Source organism: Meleagris gallopavo, chromosome 2 (assembly GCF_000146605.3).
Source record: "Meleagris gallopavo isolate NT-WF06-2002-E0010 breed Aviagen turkey brand Nicholas breeding stock chromosome 2, Turkey_5.1, whole genome shotgun sequence".
In the NCBI taxonomy this organism is placed as follows: domain Eukaryota; kingdom Metazoa; phylum Chordata; class Aves; order Galliformes; family Phasianidae; genus Meleagris; species Meleagris gallopavo.
Genome location: NC_015012.2, coordinates 48,459,349 through 48,470,012, shown reverse-complemented (window position 1 = coordinate 48,470,012; position 10,664 = coordinate 48,459,349). Strand labels below are relative to the sequence as shown.

The following is a 10,664-nucleotide window of genomic DNA, read 5'->3' as shown; positions in this document are numbered from 1 at the left end:
TTTTCTGACAGATGCATAGCTCCCTTAGCAGCATCTTGTAATTATTGACTAAATAATGGTCACCTTGTGATAACGTGAACTTCCTTTAGGAAATTCTCTTTGCCCCTTCATGCCTTTCAATTTTGCGGAGGTTCAAAAAATGAAATTTACCAAATCATCTGATATATTAATCTCTTTGCACTATGTCCATCACCATAGTATCTGAGTACTTTTCTTCTTATTAAAGCTTTATTATGTAGCACAAGCATGACAGGTAGAAAACAAGGTACTTGTTATTATCCAGTTTTAAACAGGATACTAAAAAAGGCTAACTATCTGTGCAGAGGAAATGCTAAGTCACAGCTTGAAGCAGTGATTGAGCACCTGGTGGGAAGGCAGGGCCATCCCAGGGGAGCTCAGGTGCATGCAATACACTTGAGTGACCGGAACAGGTGGAGTCAGGATCCACCTCTTCCTAGATCTCATTTAAGAGTCAGCAGTGGAGATAAGGGCATCTTGCTGGAGATTCCTGTTTCCTGTACTGGTGGCCTTCCAGAGGTAAGTAGCTCTTTTCCTTCATTTCTGTATTTGTGGCTGCTGTGTTTGGGCTTGTTCTTATTTGTTGTAGTCACCTTGCCACCCTGATATTGTCACGGTATTTTCCATCATGTTATAGCATTATTGCTCATTTTCAATATTCAGAGATGAATAAAACACTGGAATAGTTGAATAATTTTGAATCTGAGGATACAAAATTCTTTTGGAAAATGTAAATACACTAAAGAAGATGAATAAACACTACAGATCAACAATAGTTTTTTGTTGTTGTTGTTGTTTTAATGTCAATCTCCATTTAGCAGAAGATTGGCTCCCCTACGCTAACTTGCAAGATGTGAAACAACTTGGAATCAGAACTATTCTTATACTCTGTCAGACAAAATGTCTGTAAATGTCTGTAAGCTTTATTAAAAAAAAATTAAAAAAATAAAAAATAAAAAAATCAAATGGTTTCTAATCTTTGTGGACAGTTTCTAGGAATAAATAGATTTTTGAATCTCATTTTAAAATGCTAAAATAAGATAAAACAGTAATATTTAAAGATAGTCCGTTAAGTCTATGCTAGCCTCAGTAGGTAGCAGACCTGTATTGTAACAAAAACTATAGAGAAGCTTTCATTTATTTGTCTCAAAATGAGTTCCTGTTACCTTTCCCAATTTTTCCTCTGACTAACAGGGAAAACAGGATTCTGAATACTGATGAGATCGGAAGTGCTTGTTGTACCTACTTTGTTCTAGTTGGGTATGGTGAAGTGGCTGAAATGGTGCTGAATTCTGCCCCAAGTGCATGTGCAGATAAACTAACCCTGTTCACTAGTATTTTCTGCTTTTTAATGAAGAAAAAACTGTGTAATTAGCTGATTATATTTCTATGCTGATTTGAAATACCCATACATTAATTTTGGTTTTGAGAAATTAGAAGACTTTTTTATAATGGCCTTTTGTGGCAAGGAATTATTACGAATTAGGTTAAAGGAACTTAGTGGGTTTGTTCTCCCCAAAGAAAGCTCACTTGTAATTCTTTCAATAAAGAAGATGCTGTAGCCTTTGCAGACTGCCCACTTAAATATCAAGCTAAATCTCTCCTACTATAATTTATGCCCATTACTTAGGCTATTCAGAGCAAACATAGAAAACAATTTCTTCCTTTCTTCTTTGAAGTAGCAGTCCTTAAACTTGCAAATCTTTCCTCACAAGTGGCATCTTCCAGATGTTTTTCTTCAGCCAAAAACATCTTTTAATACAGAAGGAAAAATCACTGCACAAAATCTTTTCTCCCATATTCCTATTTCCCCCACCATCTTTATGATTGTGATGGTGATCATCTAACATTTGCATGTGTGCTGTCTGCCTTTGCTGTTGAGGGCCGTTCAGTGAGATTCATTTCTGAGCTCCTTTCTGAGCAACACAAAATTCACCTGCACAAAAACTTAATGATTATTATTTTTATGTATCTTTTCCTCTCTTACTCTGTGGAGCATAACTCAGCGAGTAAAAAATGAAGATAATAGTAGAATATGACTTAAAAGCATGCAAATTGTGGCTGTAGGAATATGTCTGTCAGTATTTTTAAAGTAATTAGGTTTTGTCACTACTTCTAGGTTCCCAAACTGACTGGATTTCAGATTATGGTACCAGGTAAACAAAATATAACTGTCAGTGATCAGGTTAAGGTATTGAGTTAATATTTTTTTGTGAGCCTGGAATATACAGATCACAAGGAAAACAGGCACTTAAAAATAGTTTGTCAAATTATGGATGAAGATCAGATGAAAGAAATAAAAAATAGAAACAGAACGGCCTTTGGGACATCAGTGGGATCCATCAAAGTCTAATCATTATACAGCTCTGGCATTTCCCTTCAGTGTAGGGGGTGCCCCGAGCACTTCTGGTTGGTGGCTTGCTGAGTAAATGTCAGTTTAACACTGTTTTCCTGTTTTTGTGGAAAAAATTCCTGTAGGGTGTCTCATCAGCTAACCAATTTTATTATTTTCTCACTGCCTCTAGTCAAGCATAAATGTTAGTTCTATATGTAGCTACTTTCTTACCTTGTTTCCTTCTGTCCAGTGACGTCAGTTTTAACCACTAGAAGTCTAAGACCAGCTATTCTTGAACCATGAACTACTGGTATCTTTGCTTCTTGCAGATTATATTCCTGTTTCCCTGGTGCATGTCACTGAATTCATTAGAGGCAGCAGACATGCACACCATTGTGACAGTTGTTTTAAAAGTAGGAATTCCACTTTTAATGTGATCTGTGGATATCACAGCCCAGTGAGTGCACAGAAAAAGTTTGGTTGAGATTCGCTGTTGTGAGCACCAATGAGATCAAGATAAAACTTGCAACAATGTGCTTGGGGAGGCTTGTCACTTTTCTTTGTAGTTTGCAGGGTATGTGTCTGACCATGACTGTTTGCTATGATTTAAGTTGATCTCCTAATTTAATCACATAACACAAAATAGGAGAAAACCGCTTTGGGTGAGTATTAGATGATGATGTTTTTGTAAAATATCTACTATTAAAATAATGAAAAGAATGCAGTTCATTAGTCTGATCTAAATGCTTAACTTTCTATACAAATTCACCATATGCCATATACAAAAAATGTAATCCCTGCATCATTGGTGGACACTGTATGCTGAGCATTCTTTGTATGTTCATTACTGCATAACAGCCAATTCATAAATAAGTTTAATTTATTATATAAATAGCATGTATATTGAATGAATAATTCCATTAGACATGATCAAAGCTGGGGGAGGAGGGAATCTCATTAGCTGACATTCCCATATAATAATTATTTCATTTGGGTTTGGAATGGAAGATTTTTCATTGGGTACAGCAGATTTATTTGGGATGTGGTAGGAAGGCTTTTAGTAAAGCTACTGGATGTGATTGGAGGAGTTATGGGATTTACAAGATTATTTTTTTTTATTTCTGCAAGGAGCCTTGTTAAGGCCAGGTGCAGACGTGGCCATACTCCAGCTCACATGGTCATCTTCTGCATAGCTCCCAGTAAGGCTCTAGAAAAGATTAAACTGCAAAGCTACAGAGCTGTGCCCATTTGTAAGACACAGCAGGAGCAGATGATTTTTTTTTTTTAGATGAGTACTAAGTTAGCATTTTGCTTTTTCACAGGAGGTCTGCTCATACAAATTTTCTAATATTTAACAGAGACTAAAATAAAAGTTGCCATGAAATCCTCTGAACACCAAAATGTGATAGAGCAGTGCTGTATTTAAGTAGCAGTTTCATGCTCTCACCTGAAGATAATAACATAAGTGAGTAAGTTTTAGAAAGAAATTAGAAAACAACACTTCTTTGAGTAACTTTGAATTAGTTAGCTTCTTATAATTTTTTTATGCTGGGGTTTCTGCACATGAAATATAAATGAAAGCAACTATTAAGATTCTGCCTTTTTTTCTGCATCATAAAGTGCTGCTATTTTTAAATAATAATCCCTTAGTGCATCACATGGTTCATTTTCATTAAATAAACATCTTAAATGTGTAAAAACCATATTCATTTATATATATATTTAAATAAATCTAACCCAATGGATGTGGCTCAATGAATAATTGATATTTGTTTTATCTCCTGTTTCATACAAAGAATTAGTTAAATTAAAATGACATTTTCCCTCATTTGTTTAATTCTTCTTATCTTTTAATCTTCCATTTATATTCAAGTAATTCAAATAGGTTTAGTTGTTGTCCCACTTCCTCTATATTTTTCTTGCCTCTGCGGCTCCAGCTTCATGAACTAACAAGTTGCATGTAACTACAAAAACCTTGCTTCAGCCACCACTCTATGTACATCCCACTTGCAGCTTTCTGTAGTATACCTCCTCTGGAATATTCCTTCATGATATCAAAATCAAGTAAGTGTGAGCTGCTTGTTGGCATCTGTGGTTCTGTAACCCGGAGCACTGGTAGCATGAACTACTCATAGTAGTTCATGGAAAAGCAAAGGGAATTACATGAAAGCTCTCTGAATTAGATTGTACACGTTTGTTCTCACTTTGTTGCTAAATTTCCATAAGTCCTCAGTGTGAGGAACCTGAGCAATACTTTTCACTAGTTTTATGCCCATTCTGGAGTCTTCTCTGATGCCCTTCACCCCTCTGCATTAGTTTCTGATCTCTACATTACTTAAATTCCAGGAAAATCTAAATGTCTTCAGTTTGTTTCCTTTTCTTGGTTGTCTGCTATTGTGTGTAACTGATGGCTTGCTGATTTCTCCTTGCATCTCCTCAAATGTCACTTCATTAGCTAGACAAAACTGCTCTTTTCTAGTTGGCCTAGTGACACCCAGTCCTCTCTGGAATATAACAAATTCCTATTTTCTAGTGTTCATTTTTTCTATGTTCAGCCATTCCACGTGAAATCAATCCTTTATAATAGCATACAGCTTTGAAAGGATTTGCTGTGCGTTGTTTATGTTTTACATGTCCAACCTTTAATCGGTTCTTCTTTGTTAAGTTGTGCTCCTGACATGGAAAGACAGAATATTTTGTGAAGAATGGAAATGACTTATTAATTAGGAAAGATGTACATTTGTTTTGGAGAGACTAGAAACACACTTTTTACCAAGCCAAAGGTGAATCTAATAGGGAATAGCTCTGCCATTTGTTTTGTTGCAGTTGTAGTTATGTTTGTGCCTTGGAATAAAAAAAAAAAGTTTATTTTTCTAGAGACGTGATCCATTTGGGATTTTATTTTTCTAGATGCTTCAGTTTAATTTCTCTGGAGGAAGTAAGTCTTCTCAAACTGCTTGAAATTATCTAGTAAGAAAGATCAGCTGCTTAAGAACAAAACGGTTGCATCATTTATTCCATGCGCCATCTTGATAAAAGAGTTATGTCTTGACACCATCTAAATTCACCTAAATGGAATGAAATCACCTTAGCGTTTCTTCATGCCTGTTTGTTCTTCTGAACTAGTGCTCCAAAGCAAAGAAGCATAGCAGTCTGTGATCTGCTTGAATTCCAATGTAATTAAAGGGTGAGTTTTCAAACTGTGAGAAGAAAGTAGACAAAATACAGAGGTGTCATTTGTGATACAATGTAACCAGTAGAAATTCGACTCTCCAGGAACAGAGCTGTTTGTACACAGCCAGATGTAATTGTTTCAGAAGTGACAGGAGGTTGGAGAGGAGAGGAAACTTTCAAAGAGCAGGATGGTAAATACAGAACACTACTTTTGAAATTCCTGTTTAGAAAAGTACGAATAACCACAGCTTGTTTTTACTTTTGTCTTCCACCTACCATAACTCCTTGGCAGCAAGAAGTCTTCTCAGCCCACGTGGAGACATTAGTGACTGCCATTAGCAAATGGTATTTCTTCAGAAGGGGAACAGGTTAGAAGACACAAGTTTCTAAAATAGAGAATGTGGTATTTTGGTGACTGTGGAGCTAAACTTCTCCTGAGAAATATCACATAATCCCTTGTGTTCAGCATGAGTTCTGTGGACAACTCATGACAGGTTTTGCAGAATCAGCTCAGTGAGGAAAATGGTGCTGAGTGCTCTTGCATAGAGTACCCCTGAATGGACTTGAACTCAGAGGCCTGCTGTGTGGTGTTGCCTTTGTTGGAAGGTAGTGCCATATACCCATCACCGTTTGCTGGAGATTAAGGCATGAGATTGTCTTCATTGCACACATGAGATATCACTTAACAGCTTGTATCTTGTATAAAAGATGTTTAAAATAGTAACTAAAGAGAAAAAAAAAAAGCTTAGTGTTTCATATTTAGGTTGATCTTTTCATAGCAGAGATAAGACTTTTTCCTTTTCCCCCTATCAAATCCAGTTTCTGAGCAATCTGCCAGGCTCAGGTTCTGCCTCACTTAAATGTTACTCACTGAGAATGGTCTCCAGTGGTATATTTTCTGCAAGCATGTCTGAATTTGCCCTCTAGGGTATTGCAGGCTGGCTTCAACCAGGGATTTAGCTATTAGTTGAGTCTTGTCTTCTATACACCAACCTTTCATTTCTCCTATGACAATTTGATGAAAACTGTCAAATGTTGTCTCGTTAACGTAAGTGCTTGAATAACCAGAGATCATCATAGTCAGTTTCCATAATAATTTTCTTTGAATAAGCTATTTTTATTAAGTGACTACTTTTTAAAAAGAATCACAGAATGTCTGAGATGGGAAAGCTTTGGAAATTATCCAGTACAATCCCCTGCTCAAGCAGAGTTATCTACACCAGATTGTTCAGGTATGTATCTGATCTGGGTTCAAATATCCCCAAGGACAGAAACTTCATAGCCTCTGTAAAAAAAACAAACAAACAAAAAACACTTGAGCTTTTGTTTAATCACCCTCACAGTATGGATTTTATTTTCACATGTTTAGGCAGAAGACCCTGTTTTTTGGTTTGTGCCCTTCACTCCTTGTCCCATCACTGTGCTATACTGAAAGAGCCTAATTTTGTTCTTCTTCCCACTCCCAACCAATTTTTCCTGGCCTGTTAGTAACAAATCCAGCAGGGTGATTGCCCTCATTGACTCCTTGATTAATTGGTCACTTGTATCACCTCTCAGGCTATTAGATGTAAAGATCAGTGAATATGTAAAATGTAATTGAGTGTGTATGTTTTCAGTTCTTCCCGTAGTCCCACAGTGCTTTCTTAGTAAGAAAGTTTTTTCTATTTTGTTCCAAGTAATGAAAACTACAAACATAAGAATTCGTTGGAGTTTTCCTGCAAAACTATTTTATAATTTTTTTTCATTTTATTTACCTTCTTGATATTTTGGATTACTCTAATGCTTCTCAGTTATGGAAACCAAAACTAGGAGAAGTTCTTCCTATTGTTTTTGTATCTTATTAAAAGAAAAATAGAAGAAAAGTGAGGGAGAAGAAAGAAAATTCCAGGAAAAGCCTTCACATCAGTGTTCTTACTGTCTCAATGGTTTGGCTGATCTCTGATACTAGGACAAGTTTTCCTAGAAGAAATCTAAAGAAATGTGGTCTGTCAGAGAAACAGTTAAAGCCATTATTGTATTCCATTTACTTAAAAAGCAAAACTTTTTCCAGCTTTTTCAACTGATCAGATGAGAAAGAAATGTAAGCAGGTTGAAGGTGAGCCTTCTAATGTAAGGGTCAGAATTTACAGATGTCTTGACTTAAATTGTTCTTTCCGAGATACCTTTCTCTTCAGGCATTTGGGAAACTAAATTAATGAATAAAAAGAAATCTTATGAATAGGCTTAATAGCGGATTTAAATCAGAATTTTGTCTACTTCTCAATGAATTATTTTATGTATATGTATATTATCATGCATTTTTAAATGTATACGCTTACTCAAAATACAATGATGTTCTAAAATAGTAAAAACCATAGTTCTGTGATCACACTTGCCCGGGCCTTAAAAACCCAATTGTAGTCTAGGCTTGAGGGATTGCTTGTAAGGAATCTGCTAGAGAAGTAGGTAACAACAATTGTCTGTAAAGGGGCCTAGGTAGTGTCAGCTTATGAACTGCCCAGTGTAACAATTGAGGATATATTACACAGGGTTTAAGAGTAGTTTGGAGTAACAAAATTTTGTTGATTAGAAATTAAATGTGAAGAGAATATTTTCTATAGCCATGACTATGAGATTGGACTGGTAAATTTTAGTATAAGTAGGTTTTTCATAGAAGTGGATGTTTGCAGGGATCATAGATTGAGCATGAAAAACTCTTATTCATGAAATACATAAGCAGGGCTAATCAATTCCTTAAATTTAATCTGCCTAATAATTTCAAGGGTGAGATACATTATTATTATAAATTATTACTGAATTACTTTTATACTAGAGTTAATCCTAACACTACGCATTACTTTGCCTCTTCAGATTTAATGGCTTCTGTAATACCATTGTGTATATGAGATGTTTGAAACTTTTTTCTTCAGGGGGAAGACAGGCACTTAGCCAAATCTCTTTGAAATGAGCATTGTGACTCAGTGCGGTACCGACCAGGAGATAAGAAGCCTTGGACTTCAAAATCACTAGTTCTGTAATTTCTGCTTTGCTTTGATCAACTCACTTGTCTCTATTCTATTTTTTCCACCAAATATCTGGTTTTAATTAATCATTACTTAAATTGTGACCTATTACGACAATAGTTATAATAAATTGTGATGTGTTATACTTATTTCTCTTTGCATAATTAATATTATTTTTATCTGTGAGGGGGCAAAAAAAAAAAGACCTCAGATATAATCCTACTGAATAAAACAAAAAATGAGCAAACAAATTGTTTCTATTCTCACTCAGAATGCTTAAAAGAGAGGAATGAATTGTATATAAAAATGTTTCAAAAGCTGAAAAAATGATTTTTTTCAATTCATAGGAATATTTTTGAAATCCATTTAAACAACAGACACAGCTTGCACCAAATCCAGCCTGTGCTGTTTGAAAGTCTCCATCAGCTGTTCAGAAGGTGCGCTTTATTTTTCTGAGAATACTGGACTGAATATCTTCTAGTCTTACCTTTTGCAAGACTTTGTCTTGAAACCTTTATTTATATATAATTTGGAATAATTTTGTATGGAACATCTATGATACAGGAAGTACTTCTGCTATACAGATCCATGCAAAGATCTATCTATCTTGAGCTCTCCTCTTGCATTTTAATTACTGACCCTGATTAGATCACTTTTTCTTATTCTCCTGATATTTATTATTTTTTATTTCTTCAGCTAAAATCCTCTCAGAAGTATGTTTTTATATTATTTTATTATTATTAATTGACTAGATTTGATGCATGTAACTTCCACATTTTGACAGCCCTACTATTAAAATTGGGAAAGAATCAGATCCTGAGGCACAGGATTTTGTATAGAGTTGTGGTTTAGAACTGATGTTCTGAACATTCACTGTAATTCTCTCTGGAGTAAAATTTATTGTGATGCCCAGTTGCTCTAATCTATTTGTCTTATGTTGGTAGTCCATATCTTAACATTGTCTGAATTTTCTTACTTATGTGTTATAGAAATTAATCATAAAGATAGAAATAAACATGAAATTTTAAAGAATGTAAAAACTCTCTGCAACACCTGGGTTGCAAAGCCAGTCTAGTTTTTTTTTTAAGACTTTGAAGTACAACTGCATATAAAGCTTGTCAGGGATGCAGTGAATAATACTGCACTCTCCCTAATTCTTTTTCATGCTGAAAACTGTATGGCAGGTTCTCTATGTCAACTGTGTTGTCATTGTGTTCTGATAATGCTTATTGAGAACTTAGTAATCAGGTACTCCATGCAGAGCTGTGTTGAAGCTGGTGCTAGCCAGGGACTCTAGTCATTAACTCTGACAGAATGTAAATGGATACTGATATATATTTATTTACCAAGCAAATATGAGCATTGAAGACTCTAAAGATACTGTATACTCTAGGCAAGAGAGAAGTATTAGAATATTTCACTGATGGTGAAAACATAAGTTTAAGAATCAAATGCAAAAATTAATATAAACAAGGAACATCCATAGATGTTTTATACTCAAAAACTCGAAGCATTTCATCAAACATGGTACCAATTAAGGAGAACAGAGACAAAAGAAATCCCTCAAGAATCCTTTCAGCTCTGTTTTTTCTTCATTCTACATGTACTAGCAGGCTTTCCCATATAAAAGATAGATAAACTGAGTTTGATAATTAGTATGATTTGATGAATTTTGGCATGAAAACAAATTCAAAATTTATTCTCTCTGAATGAGGAAAAAAAAGTAAGAAACATGTGATATATTTGGATAGTGTTGACTGTGGTATCAGGTCTTATTTTGAATGAAATCTGTATAAACCCAGACTGTAAATTTTTGTAAAATATCTGTAAGTCAGTATCACAGAACTCTAAAACAGTTTTATTCTTATGCCAAGTTGTTGAATATATTTTTGTTCCCATGTGCAAATCACAAGTGAGCTTGTCATGAATCTGCAATGCTTAATTTGAATGGAGAGCTCAGTCAGCTATAGCATTTGCTTCTGCTGGTAATATCTAGTGTGGTGTGATAGAAGTCATTTGCTTGTGTATATCTTCAGCCTATCCAAAGTAACTAAATAATAAATGCTTATTATGTTTTTACAGAGTTCATTCTTCAAGTCAATCCCATTTAACAACAGTAAAAAAAAAAAAAAAAA

At 34.9% G+C, this 10,664-nt stretch overlaps 1 long non-coding RNA gene across 2 annotated transcripts; it reads left to right on the top strand.

Annotated features, from left to right (window-relative positions):
* The first annotated feature begins 496 nt into the window (after positions 1-496).
* Positions 497-9,195, top strand: LOC109366366. 2 transcript variants are annotated; one of them, XR_004159052.1, is made up of 4 exons: positions 497-537; positions 2,138-2,174; positions 8,437-8,540; positions 8,877-9,195. It is a non-coding gene; the product is annotated as an uncharacterized LOC109366366 (long non-coding RNA). The 2 variants fall into 2 exon arrangements; XR_004159051.1 differs by lacking the exon at positions 8,877-9,195 and having other exon boundaries at positions 8,437-8,684.
* Positions 9,196-10,664: the final 1,469 nt, after the last annotated feature.